The sequence below is a fragment of the Panicum virgatum genome, chromosome 9K, assembly GCF_016808335.1.
Source record: "Panicum virgatum strain AP13 chromosome 9K, P.virgatum_v5, whole genome shotgun sequence".
NCBI lineage: Eukaryota > Viridiplantae > Streptophyta > Magnoliopsida > Poales > Poaceae > Panicum > Panicum virgatum.
The window spans coordinates 5716982-5739469 of NC_053144.1; positions in this window are offsets into that span (position 1 = coordinate 5716982).

The following is a 22488-nucleotide window of genomic DNA, read 5'->3' on the forward strand; positions in this document are numbered from 1 at the left end:
ATGGATTAAGTACTCCTTTTAATTAATCAAGATGTATGATGGATATTGTAGATCTTTTAATTATTCATGTTATGTTACATTTAATTTAATTTAGGTTTGATATATTTTATTTATTCGATACGTGTAAAGAATTCAAATCGATTTCATTAAAATGCAGATGGACCGGCAATGGATGTACAATGCTGACCGACGTTCGAAAGAATTCATTGATGGCCTGCATTATTTTTTGTCTGTGGCTGAGGCAAACAACCAGAATGGTTTTATGTGCTGCTGTAGAAATCACCGGGGTGTCCGATCCTAGAGGGGGATGGGGTGAATAGGGTCGCTAATCGCTTTTTAACCTAGGGCTCAATCTAATTGCATAAGATAAACCTAACACGCCTACACATGCTAGTTATGACTAAGGTTTATCTATGCTACCCTCTACTTACCCCAAAAGACTTGCAACCTATAGCCAATCCTAATCAAACTAACTAGGAAAGTAAAGGTAAGCAAGAAAGAGTAAATACGGAAATGTAATGCGGTAAGTAAAGCGGTAAGGGAGAGGATATGCAAACTCCCGTGAAGACACCAAGACACACGATTTAACGTGGTTCGGTTAGGACACCAAAGTCCCTCCCTACGTCCACGGCCACTTGTCCAACACGAACAAGTGTGATGCCGAGTCTCTTCACTCGATCACCGTCTTGCCACGCCTCCAAGGCTCCCGACAAGTAAAGGCTAAGTGACGCCAAGTCACAAAGACGAGGTCACCGCCACCGTCTATCTCGAAGCGTCACCACGGCACCGTCTTCACTATCGGAGCTTCTCACCAAGAGGGGTCTCCTTCCCCGCACAAAGTGTCGTTGCCTCTCCACACCAAGTAGGAGGGTCACACGACGAGTACAAGTGTTTGCTTGCCGCAGCAAGACTTCTCTCAAGGGAGCTCTCGCAAGAACTAATCCCCAATCAAGCACTAAGCACTCTAACAAGTGTGCTTAAGCCTATATGATGTACAATGATGCTCTATGGTGGTTGGAGATGATCTTTAGCTCTTGTATACTTCCTTGAACTCCAGCACTCTCAAATGACCCGGCCTTGGGGGTATATATAGGCAGCATAAGCAAATATAGCCGTTGGAGAAAAGCTGCCAGAAAACTGCGTAACGCCGGTTAATCCGACGTACCCAAAAGCCATCATCGGTTCAACCGGTGTATGTAAACTGCTAATTGAAAAACTAGCCGTTAGCAATCAACCGGTGTATCGTCGATTTAACCGATGTAATCAACCGGTGCATGTAATATTAGCGTCGGTTTAACCGGTGAGTGTAACTTCTTCACGTTCCTAAAAAACCAACTCTCTGGACAACTGAACCGATGCAATTGACCGATGCATCGTCGGTTCAACCGGTGTAGGTATTTTCCTCGGTCTTCATCTGCCAATGCACCGACGTATATAACTTCTATAGCGTCGGTTCATCCGGTGTAAAACCCTAGCCCGCAGACCTTCTCTGTGATTGCACCGGTGAGTTCATTTTGCCCTACGTCGGTTTAACGGATGATAGCAAAATGCCTCAATTCTTATCCCTTGGACCGAAGAGCTTACCCCCGTAGGGGAGGCCCTTCGGGCCTTGCTACGCCTCTCTTCTCTTTGTCATCACTTGAACCTAAAAGCCTGAGAATAGTCATCTTAACAATCACATTAGTCCAAGTGTTGTGTGTGTCATCAATCGCCAAAATATTATATTGAAATATGGCATGAGAGGCCATTTTCGCTACAGCTGCCCGTGTGTTCATTGCAACAATAACAAGGATTACTCATCTTTAAGAATCCTACACAGCCACATTTTCGCAAATGGTTTCATGGAGAAGTATGTTTGTTGGACGAAGCACGGAGAACAGGGGGTTACCATGGAAGACAATGAAGAAGAAGATTTTGACGACCACTTTCCCGGGAATGCTGGAATCGGTTCATTCAATGACGATATTCCCATGGAAGAGCCTGAAGTAGATGTAGCAGAAAATGATCCCAGCGACGATCTGGGGCAGGCATTGCACAATGTGCAGGCAGACTATGAGAGTGAAACGGAGAGGTTGAAGTTCCAGAAGTTGTTAGAGGACCACCGTAAGTTGTTGTACCCAGATTGTCAAAATGGATTGAAGAAACTTGGCACCACCTTGGAGTTGCTGCAATGGAATGCGACAAATGGTGTATCCGACAAGGGATTTGGTGAATTACTCAAACTTGTTAAAAAAATGCTTCCTAAGGACAAAGAATTTCCTACCACAACGTATGAAGCCAAACAACTTATTTGCCCTTTAGAATTGGAAGTGCAAAAGATACATACAAGCCCCAACGACTGCATCCTCTACCGAAGCGAATACGAGAATTTGGATGCATGTCCCGTATGTAGTGCATTGCGTTACAAGATTAGAAAAGATGATCCTGGAGATGTCGAGGGGGAGCCTTCCCGGAAGAGAGTTCCTGCGAAGGTCATGTGGTATTCGCCTATAATACCACGTTTGAAGCGTCTGTTTAGAAATAAAGATTATGCTAAGTTGATGCGATGACACAAAGAGGAACGCAAGAAAGACTCGATGTTGAGACACCCCGCTGATGGGTCGTAGTGGAGAAAAATAGATAGAACGTACCTTGAATTTGATTTGGATGCGAGAAACATAAGGTTCGGTTTGAGTACGGATGGCATGAATCCTTTTGGTGAGATGAGCAGTGGTCATAGTAAGAAGGTTGTATACATGGGTCATCGTCGGTTTCTTCCCATCAGGCATGCGGTACGAAAGAAGGGCAAGCATTTCAAAGGCCAAGCGGACCACCGAACAAAACCGATGCACAGTTGTGGTAAAGACGTCTTAAACATGGTAAAAGATCTAGAAGTTATTTTTGGAAAGGGATCTGGTAGCCAACCTGTTCCGAACGAAAACAGAATGACGCCCATGTGGAAGAAGAAATCTATATTTTGGGAGCTACCATATTTGGAAGTCTTAGATGTTCGTCATGCAATTAATGTGATGCACCTCACGAAGAATTTTTGCGTCAACCTGATAGCATTCTTGGGAATTGCAACGTATGGAAGAACGATATGTCTTACATCCATAACAGCGAGATAATGGACAACAATACTTAAGTCCTGCCAGCTATACTCTTAGCAAGGAAGAGAAAGAAACTATGTTTGACTGCTTGAGCAGTATAAAGGTTCCATCTGGATACTCATCCAATATAAAAGGAATCTTAAATTAGGCAGAGAAGAAATTTACAAATCTCAAGTCCCATGACTGCCATGTGCTTATGACCGAACTTCTTCCGGTTTTGCTGCGGGGGATTCAGCATGATAACGTCCGGTTAACCATCGTGAAGCTATGTGCCTTCCTCAACGCAGTTTCTCTGAAGATAATTGACCCGGAGAATTTGATAAAGCTACAAAATGATGTGGTGCAATGTCTTGTTGGCTTTGAGCTGATATTTCCACTATCTTTCTTCAACATCATGACACATCTTCTAGTGCACCTTGTGAAAGAGATTGATATCCTCGGACCAGTATTTCTACACAACATGTTCCCATTCGAATGGTTCATGGGGGTACTCAAGAAATGTGTTCGTAATCGAGCTCGTCCAGAAGGAAGCATCGCCATTGCCCACGGAACTGAGGAGGTCATTGACTTTTGTGTTGACTTTATTGATGACCTTAAACCGATTGGAGTCCCTGAATCGTGATATGAGGGGAGACTAACTGGAAAGGGTACATTTGGAAAGAAATCTTATGTCTGCACAGATGATTTCTTATTCAAGAAAGCGCATTATACGGTTCTTCAACAATCATCCTTGGTTGACCCATATATCGAGGAACACAAGAAAATTCTGCTCTCCAAATTCCCGAAAAAGTCTGAGGCATGGTGTAAGCATCTAGGCCCTCAAGGTATGTTTCGGTGATTAATGACAACCATTATTGTGACTAATGAGTTTGTGCAGCATTATAGATCATTATCGCTCATTTGGTCATATGTCAAAAGAGGCCCCTAAATTTCATTATTCAAAAAGGTGATCTCGGTATTCAACTCTTATATATGTCAAGACTAAGGATCTTTCTAGTCCTAAGTGTCATAAGGTTGAGAAGGACACTTAGGTTAGTATAGATTTTATAGTTTTGTAGTGATCGCACTATTAAGAAGGGTTAAGGCTAAGTAACTTAAGCATGGACATGGTCATTTGAAAATGGATGCACACAATGGTCACTCAGGTTTCTAGAAGTTCAAATAAGTGGTTCTCAAACTATATCTCAAGAATATTTGGATTTCATTCAAGACTCAAATCAGAAAAGACAAAATCAGAAAAAGTCTATACACCGGTTTAACCGACGACCTCTATTTTCTATACGTCGGTTAAACGAAGTCAGTAGAGTCTGGACAAGTCAATGCACCGGTTAAACCGACGTGTTTGAATTTAACGTCGGTGCATTAGTCCAGAGTTGGTTTTTCCAGGGTATTTCAAGTTCTATACACCGGTTAAACCGACGATGTTTGAAATGGGACATCGGTGCAATTGACCAGTGAGATGGTTTTTCCAAGGACTTCAAAAGTTGTACTCACCAGTTAAACCGACGATAGGTTTGAGTTAACGTCGGTGCAGTTGTCCAGAGACTTGATTTTTCAGTTGATCAGTGGACAACTACACTCACCAGTTAAACCGATGATACGTCGGTTAATTTGCCCAAGTTGTAACGGCTAGTTTTCAGAAGGGGCAGTTTACATTCATCGGTTAAACCGACGATGACTATTGGAGGTACGTCGGATTAACCGGCGCTACGCAGTTTTCTGGCAGCTTTTCTCCAACGGCTCTATTCGTGTGAGCTACCTATATATACCCCTCCAATGGGTCATTTTGCTACTCTTGACACCAGGCAACATCCATACACTCAATACTATAGTCAAGAGCCACCTTGAGCTTCATCATTCACATACTTGTGCATTCAATCAATCAAGAAGCAAGATTAAGGACTTGAGTAGAGAGAAGCTAGTGTGCATCCGTTCTTGGTGATCGGTTCTTGCTCAAGTGAAGGCCTTAGCTTGTTACTCTTGGTGATTGGCATCACCTAGGCGATCTTGGTGATCGAGGTGTTTCTCGCGGAGCTTGCCAAGGATTGTGGGAGCCCGGAGAAGAAGATTGTACGTGGCTTGATCTCCACCATGCCAGGATGGTGAACGGAGACTCTTAGTGAGCGCCCTCGTCTCGGTGACTTGGGAGGTGACAAGACTCTTTGTGAGTGTCACAACGTAGATTAGGGGTGTGTGCCAACACATCGATACCACGGGAAAAAATCCGGTTGTCTCTTGTCCACTCTCTTTATTCAAGCATTTTCTTTCATGCAATTCATTCATGTGCTTGACTTAGAGATCATAACTTAGCTCTATCTTGCTAGGCTTTACTTCTCTTTTTATCTCTCTTAGCTTGTGTAGTAGCTTAGTTATCCGGTTGGTGAATTGGTGCCTTACTAGCATTGCATAGGTTAAGGTTGCTTTACTTCGTTTTAGAAATTGAAAAAGGCCCAATTCACCCCCCCTCTTGGTCCATCGATCCTTACACATGGATTACACATGAGCACATGAACACTTTCTGCAGCTGGTTGCGGAAGCATCTAATGCATAACATGAATATAAGTGAACAACTGTTCTTATTGGCTAGGGGACCATCTTGGAATATCTTAACATACCAAGGGAACAAGATAAATGGAAACACATTTTATACGATAGCCCAAGGTAAAAAGAGTACCAACCAAAATAGCGGTGTTCGTATGGATGCCACAGACAATAATGGAAAAAAGGACACATATTACGGCTACATTGAAGAGATATGGGAGCTGGATTACAGTCCCAATTTCAAGGTGCCTCTATTTCGTTGCCAATGGGTTAAGCTATCTGGAGGAGGGATAACAAAAGATGAGTATGGGATGACAATAGTTGATCTCAACAATCTTGGGTATAGAGACGAGCCATTTGTCCTAGCCTAGGATGTCGCTCAGGTTTTCTACATTAAGGACATGTCCAGCAAGCCAAAGAAGGGGATAAATAAGCAAAAGGACGAGCCTAAGCGACACATAGTTTTATCAGGAAAGAGAAATATCGTTGGAGTGGAGGACAAGACAGACTTGTTAGAAGAATATAATAATTTTGTTGGCATTCCACCTTTCGAAGTAAATGCTGATCCATGCATCCTGCTAGCCAATGATGATGCTCCATACTTGCGCCGTGATCATAATTCCACCTTTGTGAAGAGAAAGTCTGTTCCCGCTAATCCTTCATGTACTTGAATTATTTTATATTATTGTATAAAAAAATAATCGCAATTCGAATACTTTTATTATATATGTACTGTACAATTATTCTTTATGTGTTATATATATCATTTTTATATTTTTCACTTAATTATCAGACTCAATTATAATTTTCATTCAATAATGGATTACTCAACCAATTTTATTTATTTCATGAAATTACATTCACATTAACACACTATACTCTCTCACTAACATACACAATCTCACTAACACACACTATCTCTCAAACTCACACACTACTCATTAATATCATGAAATTTCTTAATTTTATGTAAAATTTACTTTTTAAACGTTAATATCGTGATAGAATCCATTTTCTTTCGAAAAGCAACAGTTTGAAAAAATTTGTTCACCTAGTATATTTTTGCATGGTCAAAATAACAAATATGATTTCAAAAAAGTTAGATATTTTGTTGACCCAATCACTTGAATGAAAATTAATTATTTTTGTTGCATGTATCAAGTTTATATAGAGATAAGAAATTTTGTTCCATAATTTTTGGAATCATAATTTTATTGACTGAGTTAACAAATGAAAGCATATTTTAAAAGAAAAGTAAAAAACAAAAACAAACATAAGATTTGGCGGGAATAAGGGAAAACGGCCCCTTTTGTCCCGGGTGGTAGATCCACCCGGGACTAAAGGTGGGCTGCGGGCTGGGAATTTTTCCGGCCCGCTCAAAAACATCTTTTGTCCCGGGTGGAGCCATGACCTGGGACAAAAGGCCCTTTTGTCCTGGGTGGTGGCTTCACCCGGGACAAAAGAGGGGCCCTTATATATGTCCCTTCTTCCTCCGCCTTCCTCCAACACTTAGACATAGTACTTGATCTGCGCCGCGCCGCCGCCATCTCCCCTGCTCCCATCGCGCCTCCTGCTCCGCCGCCGTCCCCGAGTGCCGTCGACGTCCCCCACCATCCCCGAGCGCCGCCCGAGCTCCGCTGCCTCCACGCCCCGGCCGCCTTGGACAACGACCCCACCAGGCCGCTCACGGGTGCATCGCCGTCCTTCCCCTGTGCCACCTCGTCTTCGCCGCCCCGGCCTCCACTCCGCGCGCGCCCTCATCTTCGCCGCCCCCGGCAGCCTCCACTACACGCCGCTACACCGCCACCCTCTCCGCTGCGCGCCACCGCGCCGCTAGCTCCGCCTCGTCGTCCAGGGCCGCCGCCCTAGCTTTCCCCGCCCTGTGTGAGTGTGGCCGACGGCATTTTCTTTTTTCTTTTAAAATTTTATGTTTATGTAATTTTGTTTTATATTAACTAGAATTCAATTATGCATATAGATATTTTTAGAATTATATTATGGATATAGTGTTTTATTTATTATATATTAAGTAGAATTGATTTATAGAGACATTATTAGAATGCAATTATGGATATAGTGTTTTCTTTATTTATAGAGATATAGTGAGAATTAGAGAGAATTTCTTTTATGATGTATTTATTATTTAATTATGTCATTCAAAGACTTTAATTACCATATATTCATTATTTAATTATGTCATTCAAAGACTTTAATTTATCATGTATTTATTATTTAATTATGTCATTCGAAGCCTTTAATTTAACATGTATTTATTATTTAATTATATCATTCGAAGCCTTTAATTTATCATGTATTTATTATTTAATTATATCATTTATATTACTTCTCGAGCTCGCAAACTCGCGCTAACACACAATCATTTCCGATAGTTTCCGATCATTACCGATCCCGACCGAATCATTTCCGATAGTTTCCGATCATTACCGATACCGACCGAATTGTTTCCGATCGTTGCCGATACCGACCGAATCTTTTCCGATAGTTTCTGATCGTTACCGATACCGACCGAATCGTTTCCGATAGTTTTCTATCGTTACCGATCTAAATATCTGGATTATTTAGAGAATTTTTTAAGGGTTTTATTTGTATTCATATTTTAGTTACGATGGACCCGCGACACACAGACGCGGAAGACGAACAGTTCCTGTTGAATATGATTGCCGAAGGTCAAGGAGATGTCCCAGAACAAGCAGATGATGACAGCAATACCGACATATATTTGAATATGTCTGGTGATGGAATTGAGCCACCATCTATTCAGGATGACACTGCTGGTGAACAAAGTGCTAATGTACATATCACAACTATACTTATTTGTAGTGAAAATCATATTTTTATCTGAATCTATATGAATACTATGAATATTTTTTTATAGCCGTCTAGATCATCGTCGCAGCAGAAAAAGACGAAGTGCGGCCCGACAAAAAAACTGGAAGGGCGGTTCATTATAACGGATGTTGGTCCAGATGGCGAACCGATCGCTCCAAAAGCTACCGCCAAAAAATTTATAAGACAATCCGGATGTATTGTCAGGGACCACATCCCGATCAGCTTCAGGCTCTGGAAAGCTTCCAATCCAAGCGAGGAATGGGATGCGGTACTCGAAAGAGAAAAAGAATGGTGCGGGCGGGAGCTTAAGAAAAACTTCACGGTTACAGCTAAATCCGAAGAGATATGCAAGTGCTGGACCCTGAGTAAGATGGCCGAACAGCTGCAATCATTCAAGAAAATTTTGACGAAGAAATATATCAAGACCGGGACCACACCCGTATTTACCGGCGAGCTCGAAAAGCTCATGGGTCACTGGGATGCATTTGTGAAATACAAGTTTTCAGAGCTTGGGCTTCAGAAGGTGCAGAAGGCCAAAGACAACGCCTCAAAGAAAGTGTACCATCACACTCTAGGCCAAGGAGGCTACAAGCTCGCAATACCCAAATAGGAGAAGATGGAGCAGGATCTGCTTGACAGAGGCATCCAACATGTGACCATGAACTAGCCTGAAAGGTCAAGGACATGGTTTTGTGGTCACGGGGTAAGCTTGGACCCATTGATTGGGGACTGCATCTATGGGCAAAAAATCCAGCTAGCAGCCCAGAGACTACAGGAGGCCATACAAGCAACGGCCGAGGGAACATTCCAACCGGATAGAGAGAGGGACGAGCTGACTTACGCCCTTGGGAATCCAGAGCATCCAGGCCTCACAAGAGGCAAAGGCGTGGTTCCGTGGAAGTATGGGTTCAGGGATTACATTGAATCATATAGAAGCCGGCAAAGAAGAAAGAATGATGAGCGGGAGCACTTGCGAAGGCTAGAGGAATGGCTCATGTCACATGATCAAAGATTGGAGGAAGAGGTTCAACGCCAAGTGGCCATAGCAATGAGCCAGCAACAGCAAGCGCAAACGGTACCTCCAGAGCCTAATGTCGCAGCCGATCATATGTCTCAGCGGAAAAGCAGTTGCGCTTCCACAGACGTCACCGTCGAGCCAACGGGGATCCAGGCCGCAGTTGAAGCGACGGACCCGCAGCGATGTCCAGTGGATGAGATCACCCAGCGGACACCTTATGACCTGCAGACTGCCATTAAGAACTTAATGTTCACTGTTGCGTACGGTACCGCCATGCCAACCCAACCAGGCGACGTGTACCATGGGCAGCAAATTTCGGCAGGGTATACAAGAGTTGGCGTGGAGCAGGTGTGCCAGGGTTGGGAGACGCTCGAGCTTGGTATTCCTGGAGGCGATGGGGAGAGGATACTAGCAGAAGCCATTCATGGCTACATTCTATGGGATAAGCGCTACATTATCCTAAAGTCGGATGATCGAACACCAAGACCGGCATCTCAGCATGCCTCTCCAAGGCCATCATCTCCGAAAAACCCCCCAAGGGCAGCGCTGTCTCAGCAAGGTTCACCGGCACATTCTCCATCACCATCATCTCATGCGCCGATGAACACTCAAGCGTCACCATCGCCTCCATGGTCACCCCCTCCGCCGCCGGCAAAGAAGCAGAAACAGCCGCCGGCAAAGAAGGTAGCTGCACCGGCTAAGGAGCCTTCAAAGAAGAAGGAAAAGAAGAAGAAAACCAAGGAGGCTCCTATTAAACCCTGGGACATGAGCCTTGAAGAATGCGATCAGATAACTCAAGAAAGAGTTAAAGAGCACTTCGAGCCGAAGCCGAAGCCGGAGCCGGAGCCCGAGAAAGTGATAAATCTGGTAGATTCAAAAATTTTTAAGGGAATGTGCGAAGCAAATAAGATAAAGTTCATTCCGAGAGATCCCCCTTCAGACTACGAACACACAATTATCAAAACTACTGAGAAAAAGAAGAGACAATCAAAGTCGTCGTCGTCCGATGTTCCACAGCTCGGAGCCCAAAAGAAACAATCAATAGAGCTTCTCGTAGTGGGACAGACGACGCAACAACAAGACTTTGTTAAATTTTTGAAAGAATCAAACCTGACGGCGGCTCAGATTGCAGGGGGAGAAGATATTCTAAAGGCCGATGTGGTCGTCAAATGGACGTATGAGCTGGGCAAATCTCTTGTACCCCCGAAGTAGTGTCCGTGCTTCCAACGCAAATGTATAAGCTGCACCAGCACTACATGTGTGCGATGGCCGATTGCATCTTCATGCAGGGTGCAAAGATTAAAGATGACGATTTCTTACTGGGGGGAGGCCATTATATGGATAAACTGAGAAGAAATTTACCAACTATTACATTAGGAGGACCTCGACATCTCTATGATCGGCTTGTGGGTTTTGTAAGTATTTTACTCTCCTTACGTATTGTTTGGCATGATCTTAACATACTGATCCCTTGATTTATTCGGTATCATGTAGAATGGAGATACAAACTTGCAGGAGAAAGGGATACTCTCACCTCGGCTTCATCGACCCAATTACTTGTAATTGGAGGATTCTACGCGACACTTCCGATGAGCTATTCCAAAATTTGTTCAAGTACATAAGCGTTCATCACAACAAGCAAATGATATTGTTTTGTTCCAACTTTGCGTGAGTGATTCCTTCCGTCTAACTCTTTCTATACTGTAATCGAATTGTTTAAACCTTAACTACCAAGAACTGCCTCCGTATAATCTTGCAGTGAACACTGGGTCCTAATTGTCATAATTCCCAAGAAGAGCCTACTCGTGGTTATGGACTCATTGAGGAGAAATCCAGAACAATACGAAAATCTTCTTAACATGATGAAAAAGTAATTCTATCACTACTCCGTCGATGACCGATAATTTGAATCACTTTGTTACTTGACTATAATTGTTCTAATCAAGCACAGGATTTGGAAACAATTCGCTAAAAATCATCGAGGCAAATTTGACAAGGAATTGAAGATCAAGACAAATTTTGTGGTACGCACTTGGATGATTCGTTACACGATTCATTAGTTTTATTATATATTCATGTAAATACCTGATAATTTCTTCTCTCTTAAAGTGTATGAGGCAGAAACAAGGCACTAATTTATGTGCATACTATGTATGCGAGAACATCCATGGTCTGGTAGGTCCTCCAAGGGCCTGGATAGATTGGGAGGAGGAAGTAAGTAAAAAACTTGTTAATATTTGAACTCGTATTTTAATTAGTCGAAATTAATTATCCCCTTTTTCCATAGGTCGAGGAGATGCGCGATAAACTCATATCGGAGGAAAAGATTATGGCGATTCAAGAACAATTGTCCGGATTTATTGTTGAGCAAGTCCTCGATCCAAAAGGCGAATTCTACTATGATGGACTATCTAATATTGACAATCGCAGTAAATATGATAATATACATGTATATATATAATTAAGAACGAATATACCTATGTAAATATATATGTGTGTATGTATTATATTTCTATTTACGAGTACGTATGTATTATATATTTAAGCCCTCCAATAATATATATGTGTATATATATATATATATGTTTATATATGGAAACTATCTAGGACAAATATTATATAAGTAACTATATATATGTATATATTAGTGGAGATCTTACACACTGAATTCCAATACATAAGTTTAATTGAAATGTAAAAGTATAATCAAAATAGAAAAACAATTGAGAAAAGAGGAACAGAAAAAAAATGGACCCACCAACCGGGACAAAAGAGTGTTTTTGTCCCGGTTGCCAGACCCGGGACAAAATGGCACCCCTTTTGTCCGGCCCTGGCGTTCCCGGTTGGGAAACCGAGATTTCCTAACCGGGACAAATCAGCGTTTGTGTAGTAGTGGGCATCACTTTGTGCACTACCTCCGCTCAGGGCCCGGCTCTATAGTTTTAAGGGTCTGGCCACAGGGGCGGAGCCAAGGACCGTGCTAGGCGTGCTGCAGCACGAGCCTAGCTTGTCCATCCCGTGTATATCTACTCTTAACATTTAGGCACAAAACAGTAGCATTAGGTATAATTTTAGTCAATGTTTAACTTGTCAATTGTTTAACACGGGCTGGTAGGAGTTTCTAGCTCCACTCTTGCCTAGGCAAGCAAGAAGATAAGGGCCTGTTGAACTAATTTTTAGGGTCAAAATTAAGTATATAGTACGAATAATAAAATTTACTTTACCATATGTGTATGGCACATAAACATAACCATAGTGTAACAAAAGAACTAACAATAGCTATTATGATTACCTCAAATAATTAAAAATATAGTGCTTCAGTTCCTTGTGAAAAGTTTTTCTTGATGCAAAATCTTCAAGAACTGTATCAAGATTAATGTGATCTAAAATATCCTTCTCATGCTACACATAGCAAAACATTTAATCTTTCTTGTAATATAGTTGACTTTAAACAATTTCTCAACAGTTTCAATTTGGAGAATTTTCTTTCGGCTGATGCTACTGTAACAGGAATAGTTAAGATAATCCGATATGCAATGGAGACATTCGGATAGCAAGCTATAGCTTTAACAAACTAAAGAACGAATCTCAGTTGTTGACATCAATTCTTCTGGCAAAGATACTTGCAACACTTTTAGTTCGAAGAAAATCATCCAAATCAACACCAACCTTGTCAGGGGCGGTGACAACACTGGGTCTAGGGGGGCTCCAGCCACCCTCCCTCCCCTCCCCCCCTCGACCCCAAAAAACTATGGAGCCCCCCTTGAGCACCAAACCCCCCCCCCCCCGCCACCCCGCCCCCCTCCCCCCCAAAAAAATTGAGAAGAAAGGAGGAGGAAGAAGGAGAGGAATAAGAAATCAGTCCCCACTTTAATTATTTGCGGATCCGCCACTGAACCTTGTTGTCTTGAGAAAAAGACTGTACACAACTAGTGCAACACTTTTGTAGATCATTATCATCCAAGAACTTCAAATTTACCGAGTTGAATAAGAAACCAAATATTTTATCAAACTTTTGTAGCTGTTCAAATCGACTAGTTAATGAAGCAATTGCAGCATCAACAAACTTGGAAGTAAGTAACTTTGAACTCTTATATAGCTGAAAGTTGTAATTCTTCAGTTTCATCGTTTAGTTCATCAAAATGCTTCTTTCTTTTACCTTGACGTTTAATAGGAAATTTGGGCTCTATATCCATACTAGATGCAATGGATTTTGCTGTCTCAATACTAGCATCAAGGCCCTCTTCTCTTTAATTTATTCTGGAATTTTGAGATGACCCTAATTTGTTTGCGAGTAGCATCTAAGTACACAATCCTAGATTTGTATCTTTTCGCTCACTATGTTGATAGTAGATAAAATATCATCCCAGGTAACCATACCAAATATAAATTCAAATTTCTCAAGTGCAGTTACCAAGGATTGAGCGTCACTTACTGTTTTTTGGTCATCAATACAAGTTCTTTCCACTTCCTTAAAAGCTGATGTTATTTGTGGGGCTTGATACCAAATAGGTTGCACAATCTTTTTTCGACTCTCCAAATGAGTACCAACTCTCTCGGATTGGTAGTCCTGGTTGAGCAACCGAGACTAAAAGCCTCAACCAACCAGGACAAACTAGCCATTCTGTAGTAGTGTCCACACTGTTCTCATGTATTTTGAGTTTCTCACTGAGATGCTAACTATTCCTTACTCCGTTAGATGCTAACAAAGACATGTTCTTATTTGATTTGAACAACTTGTAGCAAAAACAATAAACCTTGTCCACATGTTTAGAATAAACCAACCACTTTCTATCAACAAACTCACCATTAGATAATTTCCTGGAGTAGTAAGCACAAGAAAAATGTCTGCCACTGGGATCACTAGGGAATTGCAGATACATTTCTCTAACAGGTCATTTCTCAATTAAGATAATCTTTTCTACTAGTGTCAAGATTTTTTCATGCTCTAGGATCAAAGATAGTCAAAATTGAATTGTCTTGTTCATCAATATTTGCAGTTTTAGTATCATCTGAAGGATGCAAAGGGTCACCTCCTGGAACCTGAGTATGATCATTGGCATCAGTTTCAACATCTAAATTTTGCTCTACTGTAGCACCTTCATTGGTGTTGACTTCTGCAACATGTTCCTGCCCCCTGATCTTGACTAGCTGCAACATTACTTGAAAATGGAAAAAAAAAACTTGTGTAGAGTACCCCTCTATGATTCTATGAGCTGATCTTCTTGTTTTTTTTTCTTTTCTGAGCACCTGACAAATACCTCTTAGGCAACTTCTAATATAAACAAATAAATACATTAAATTAGAAATTTATAATTGTATAACTGTTGTGAAAATAATAAAAACATTAGAAAAATACTAATCAATCATGGGTGTTGGTGAGTTGCTTAATGTGATCGTGTGGGCGTCTGTTGCATTGTCCGCCGTTCTTACCGTTGCCGGTCGCTATCCTTACCCTGCAGCCTCGGGGCCTCACCTTCACGCATGGCATGGTCATGGGCTCGACGGCTGGTTTGGTCTGATGGGCTTTCAATCAAAGATTTTTATGTCCACTAATACTACTAATTACATGCATGATTACTCTAAAAAAAAATACATGCATGATCTTTGACACCACCCCCAGCTCCCTGTCCGCTCAAGATTTACCCCAAGTCCACCCCACGCTTGCACGTACGTACTCCGTATCAGAGAGGAAAAGAACCGCCGAAAATTATGAACGAAATATTACCACCGACGCTGAGCGTCTTTTGAAGCCGGCGTAGGAGGCACCCGCCGAAGGGAACAGCGGGTCCAACCCATCGTGGTCTGTGCCGTCGCCCTCCATCGTCCCGGCCAGTGGCGGAGCTACGAATTTTGCATAGAGGGGGCCGGCGACCTCTACACCGATGCGCGACGACGATCAGACCCGCAGACACAAGAGTCTGTGGCTGGGTCGGCGGCGAGCTGCGTGGTGCGGGGGAGGAGGAGAGGGTGGAAGCGGAATGGGAGGTTGAGGGAGCCGGCGAAGGCGCGGAGACGGTCGCCGGTGCGGAGGAGCACGTCGTGGTCGGGGCCGGCGGCCGTGGATCCGGACCTCGGGCGGACCGAGATCGGGGTCCGCGCGGTCGTCGATGGCTTGCAGGAGCGGCGGCCACTGCACGCCGTGAGCGACGTCGACGGCCGATGCGGTGCGGGAGGGGGGCGGTGGATCTGTGGAGACGGGCGGTGCGGGAGGGGGGCGGTGGTGGTGGATATGGGGAGACGGGTGGTGCGGGAGGGGGGCGGATGCGGGACGGGCGGCGCGGGAGGGGGGCGGATGCGGGACTGGGGCGGATGCGGGACAATAATGGATATACTTTTGGTGGTGCCAAGACAAAGTTTACCCCAATTTGACACCCAAGATGGGGTAAAGGAAAATTGAGAGGTAAACCATTTACCCCAACAATTTTTACCTCTTGTTTGGATGTTTATGGTAAAAGTTATCTTTTTTTACCCTTTTTACTCCTTTTACACCATCATCGCCCTGGCCTCGGATATACAGTACACCCAGGCCGGAGCTACTCCAGCTCGAGAAAAATACGCCCGGCAGAGCCCTGGCGCGGCGCGGGTGTGTATATCTGTACGCCCGTACGCCTGCTTTTCTTGTACTGTCATCGGATGATCTCTCTCGGTCGATCCAGGAGAGAGACCTGCACAACATGTCACCTCAGAACAACAGTAGTAGCCCCTCTGTACCTGTAGCTGTGGTCCGCAACGCCCAACTGACCGACCGATGCGTCTGTTTTTAAAATCTGTCTCTCGAATGAAATTCACACTACTGCCGGTCTGCTGTTCATGCGTTACCGCACCACGCTCGTTGCCTTCCCTCCCCCCCGCAGCTGAGAGAGAGAGAGGTGGTGATTGATGCCTTGATGGAGACAGCGTGCTAGACTCTAGAGAGATACCAGGGCCTGTTTGATTCCAAATTTTTTTCAGAAGTTCCTATCACATTAAAAAAATCTTACTATTTTATAATATTAAATAAAATATATTTATAAATGTTTTTTAATAGCTGAGTGCTAATTCGCGAGACGAATCTAATGAGCCTAATTAATTCATAATTGCTACGAGTTCGCAGACGGCCCTCGCTTGTAGACAGAGAAAAACACTAGAAAGGAAGACAGGCCCCAAGCTGGGGATCCTCCGGTTCTCTTTCCTCCCTGTTACCCATACCCAACTTTGATTAGGGGAATGATGGCAAGTGCCAGCAGCTACAACCCATGCAAGCACTTTTAGTCTTTTTGCTATGGCCAGGGCCACCTCGGGCAAAGCTGGTAATAATCTAGCACGCACCACATTCAGCTCCAAACCAAAAGGCAACTAGCCAAGTAGGACAGTGCACACGCCATTTTTTATTTTAAAAAAAAACAAGGAAGGAAGATTTAACTCTTCGTGCCGCTTTGCTCCATGCTTCCGTCCCTTTCATGCAGGTGGGGTTGGGGCCCGGCCCGGCCCGGCCCGCCCGGTCTTAAAGAAACTTTGCAGGCCGACGGGGATGAATTTTATTCCGCTGCATTTATAGATTTGCCTTGCTTTGCAGGTCTTACTAGAGCTTTTTCCCGATCCGTCATGGCCTCTCACTGTGAGAAGTTATTGTGCATCCGATCAGGTGGCCCGTGCTCGCTCGCCGTTACAGGTTCGTATGCACAGTTTGTCTGATCAAAGAATTATTTTACCAGCAGAGCCACTATTAATTTTTTTGGCAGTGTTTTCCTGTACATCTCTTCCCCAAAACATTCTCCGATTGAGGGGCCGTTTAGTTTAAAAAAAATTGGGTGCCACATCAACGGTTTGACTAGATGTCGGGAGAAATTTTCGGACACTAATTAAAAAATAATTTCAGAACTCACTTGAAAACCGCGAAACGAATCTTTTGAAGCCTTTGACCGCATCATTAGCACATGTGTGTTACTGTAACACTTATGGTTAATCATACACCAATTAGACTCAAAAGATTCGTCTGGTCGTGTACATCCAAACTGTATAATTAGTTTTGTTATTTAATTACATTTAGTGTTTTATGCATGCATGTATTCAAAGAAAAAGTCACACATTTCGAGATAAAAATTTTTGGAACTAAACCCGCCCTTGACGACGCCCAGACTCGAAGAACAAAGGTGACGCGTGGGGTAGGAATAGGATGGGCCAGCTCGCAGCCTGATGTCCTAGGCTGTGTTTAGTTTCAGGAAAAGTTCCCAAATTTTTTTAGAAACGCACATTATATCGAATTTTACGATACATGTATTGAGTATTAAATATAGTTAAAAAATATAACTAATTACATAGTTTGGTTGTAAATGACGAGACGAATTTTTTGAGACTAATTACTCAATAATTGAACAATAGTTGCCAAATAAAACTGAAACGTGCTACAACAACTTTTTCGCAAACTTTTCGCGAACTAAACACACCCCTAGCATTGTGACTGGCGTAGCTGGGGTTACGTAGCTACTGCAGCTAGCTAGGTATAGCATCGTAGCTGCTACGTGTGTGTACAGTATATTATAAAAACACATGTTAACGGAGGTTGTCATTAAGGATGGATTCGGATCGGATACGGATGAAATCGGATCAGGATGTCACCTTTTACCACATTTTAATCCGGATACGAATACGAATGCGGATCTCATCGGATACGAATACAAAACGGATAGTTCGAATCCGGATACGAATCCGGATACCTTCTCGATTTGAAACATAGAGCTATCATAAGTATATTTATTTTTTCAATAATTTTATAGCAGATCAAAATCATTATACAAGTAGGGAGTAAAGGATTAGGAGATAGCTAATAAAAAAAGAATATAATTATCTATGCATAGCTTTTATATTAAATATATAATACTAATTATAAATGTAAAATAAATAAATATTTAAATACTTAATAATTACGATATATATAAAAAAGATTTTATCATTAAATAAATAATTAATTTGACTCGTATTAAATAATTTTAATCATGAAATAAATATATTAAATAGTTAAAGTTAATTTTTATATCATTATTAATTTTAATAAATATATTATTAGTTATCTAGCTTTCTAAATAATTTAAATAGTGTACATCATTAAGTAATAGGTATAAAGATAAGTTTAAGATTGTCTCACTAGTCATTTTTTCTTTGCGGATACGGATGGATACGGATGTGATCGGATATTCTTCGAATACGAATACGGAATCGGATAGAGAAAAGTTCTTAAAATCGAATTCGGATGCATCCATATGACATCCATATTAAATTCGAATACGGATACGGATATTCATATTTACGTTTTAAGCGGATACGAATACGGATAATTCGGATGTTCAGACATCCGAATCCATCCTTAGTTGTCATGGATGAATGGCCCACGGTCAATTTCACACGATTAGACAATTCATCAGGGTATCGCCGCTATACTCCATATTCCATGATGGGCCAGACCAAACCTGAAGAAAGTTCCACCGTGATAAGGTCTCGTTTTGGTTTTTTAAATTGCCTATCATATCAAATTTTTAGATGTCAATTGAAATGTTCGAATATCAATTTAATATAAATCTAATTGAATAAGTTATAATTAAAGCTCTAGAGGATTCCATTAAATATAATTAATATACAATTAATGAATAGTTACTATATGGTCAAATTATAGACTAAATAAGCTTAATAGATTCATCTCATGATTAAGTCATGACTTATAAAACCGTTGTATCAATTTAATGTTTTTATAATAAGACTATGTATAGTACTTCTAATTGGTATATAAACATGCGATGTGACGGAATTTATAACTTAAATTGAAAAAAGCCTATTAACCCTAAACCCTAAAAAAGCAAACGCGCATCTTTAATTTCCCTAGATATCCATAATCCACGGCAACCATTTTTGAACAAATAGATATAAAATGGTTGCTATAATCTTGGAATAATGTCTACGGGAAACAAGATTGGAACATAACAAAGTTGATATTCTAGAGAAAAAAATAGATCGAAAGATCTTTAGATTCACAAATGCTCAATGCCCCAATTTTATAGTCTTTCAAGAGTTTAGTCCGTACTATTAGCACTTCAATTTGCACTACTACGAAAACTGATTAACCGAGTCGCTTTAAAAAAGGCTCGAATGCAGGTAGGAAAAATAACCGCTTCGGTTAATAGTTCATATTAATCGAGACGATCACTTTTTATTAACCGAGCCGGTTATACAAAACTGCCTCGCAAAATGTATTAACCGAGGCGGACTACTTATAAATGTCCGGCTCGGTTAATACTCTATTTTCGGAGACGGACTCCTTGCAAAGGTCAGCCTCGGTTAATGGTCCAAGCCCACACGAAGCCCATAAGAGCCCATATGAGGCCCGATAACCATCTTCATATATATAGTGAAGTTAGAGTTACTCCTCCACTCGGCCACTCATTCCTCCCGCGAGCCCCCTGTGCCTCTCTCTTTCTCTCTCTCCGGCGGCCGCGCCCCTCCCCTGCGAGGAGGCCCCCAGCGGGCGCGGGCGCGGCGTCTCTGTGGGCCGGGGACATGGAGGAGGACGAGGTCACCCAGGGCGGGCCTCTGAGGTCGCCCAGGCAAGGCCCCCGACGGCTGTGGGTGCGGTGGGACCCAGCGGTGGCTCTACGGTGGTGAGGGCGGCACGGATGAGCTCGCTGGCGGGGAGGTTGGATCCGACCTCAGAGCTCCCAGATCTGGTCTCGGGGCTCCCAGATCCGACCTCGGGGCTCTCAGATCTGGCCTCGGGCTGGCGTATCCGGTCGGCGGAGAAGCAGCCTCCCCCGGCCCGTGGATGGGCTCGGCGGGCCCATGGATGGGCTTGGTGGGCCTGTTCACGAGTTTCCATTTTTTTTATTTTTTCTACACGAGAGGTGGGCGGGCAACCGCCTCGGAAAATAGTTTATTTACTGTGACGATGTTCTGAGCCGGTTGCCAAAAATACCTCGGTTAAGCATTTTTGTCTGCCTAGGTTAATTTTTTTTGTAGTAGTGTTGGATGAGCTAGTGCTAAAATTTAGAATTTTCATCTATTGGCACTTGGATTCCCTTAATGACATCTGGTTCCTAAACAGCTAGCTGCCACTGTGCGGTAGTACACTGCTAGAGAAGTGAGCATATTACCTGATTGGGAAACTCTCTTTAATACCATCGGGAACGTCAGTCCGTTACCAAATGATCCAATTAGAGCAAGAGCAATAATTTCGCCCGCTGCGGGCGAAATGGCGGGGACCGTAACATGCAGCCATGAGAGCCAATGGAAAACGGAGAAGCATGCAGCACAGTGTTCTTCGCCCACTTTTTGCCGGCCCATCACTAGATGCTCGCTTCATTTTCTCTTTTTTTCCCCTATTTTCTCCATCCACTCTCGGTCTATCATAATACTTGCTCTTAGTACAGTACCGATCTGCTTGGTACTAAATGCTTTGTACCTGGAAAATAAAGAAAAAATTTGTTGAACCTTCAGAAGGTTCGCAAATCCTAAAATACATAAATTTTTACGTATAAATACGCATGCGTAGCCGCGAAAATTCAAACCTATGACCTACGACTTCGCACGTAGCTTGCTTACCATGGTCTTTTTTTTTTGAGAAAAGCTTGCTTACCAAGTTACCATGGTCGGACCAGCTAGATCGCTCTCTTTCGTTTCAACCTTTCCACAGCTTACTCCTTGTCGCCTTATCCTGTCTCGCTTTCGTAAGGCACCTCGCTGCGTTCGCCGTCTTTCTCCTCCGACCCGTCGTTCACCGGCTTTCTTCCCTCTACCGCTCGCGCGGCGGTGCATGCATGCGGCACATGCAGGCTCGCCGGCCGGCCGGCCGGCGCCGCCTGCTGCGCGCCTGCGCCTGGGTTAGGCTTATCTAGCTACTAGTAGCTAGCTATAGATAGCTGCCGCTTAATTACCAGTGCGTCCAAACGAGTCGTCGGCGGCAGCGGTCAAGCTTGCTGCTCGCCCTGCTCCAACACGCAATTCGTCGGGGTCATGTCACCGCAATCGCCGTCAAATCTTTCACCGATTTGGAACTTGAACCGTTGCCTTTTCCCTCTCCAGATCAGAAAGCATCGACGAGGAAGCTCAGAACCCTGCTCGCTAGCTGTCTATGGTACTTGTGTGACCGTGACACGCACACAGACCTCCATCAGTCACAGAATTTACTCGGTTGCTTGCAGAAGAGTAGCTAGAGCATGGAAGTGGCAAAACAAGGGGGCACAAGCAAGCTCGGCGCAGAAGGAAGACGTCGATCGACATGGATCGGAGGTGACAAACGCAAGAATCGCAAAGGGCCGGGATCGCAGATCGTTCACGAGAGTGGATCGGAGAAGAGCACGGGCAAAGGAGCAAAGCCACGGCCGCATGCATGCATGGCATGGCACTAGTGAAGCGAGTGAGCAGCAGCTGGCTGATAGCTACCAGCTACTAGTAGTACAGTAGCAGTAGACCAGCAGCTAGCTAGCCTAGGCCGTAGCCGCAGCTGGTCAGAGGCACGCAGGCCGGTGGGGGCTATTGCTCAGGCCGAGCCTGAGCGATCGGGGCGTGCAGCTGGTACAGGAGACAAAGCTCGGAAGGGCAAAAACAAAGGCGGGCAGGAAGGGTTCGTCTACGGCCGGCGATCTGGCCTGACCGCCTGAGACGATGCGAGCCGGCCCGTCGCTGCGGTCCGTGCACTGCATGCATGCGCGCGTGCATGGTGGTGGAGCCGTGGAGGCGAAAGCGAGACCTGCAGCCGTGCCGCGTGCGCGCGGTGTCGTTTGCACCCGTGCCCCTCTCTGGATCGCCGGTTGCGCGCACCCAGCTAGAAGCGGCGCCTGCGCCGCCATGCGTTTCCCATATATGGCCTGGCACGGCGCGGAACGGGCAAAACTGGCCTGCGCAAACCAACAAAATGGTCGACCAGGCAATGCGACTGAGAATTGCAGTTGCAGGCTTGCAGCTGTGATCCCAGCAAATCCATTGGCTCCGTATGGTTTGCGCTGTGACAGTGAATAGTAACAC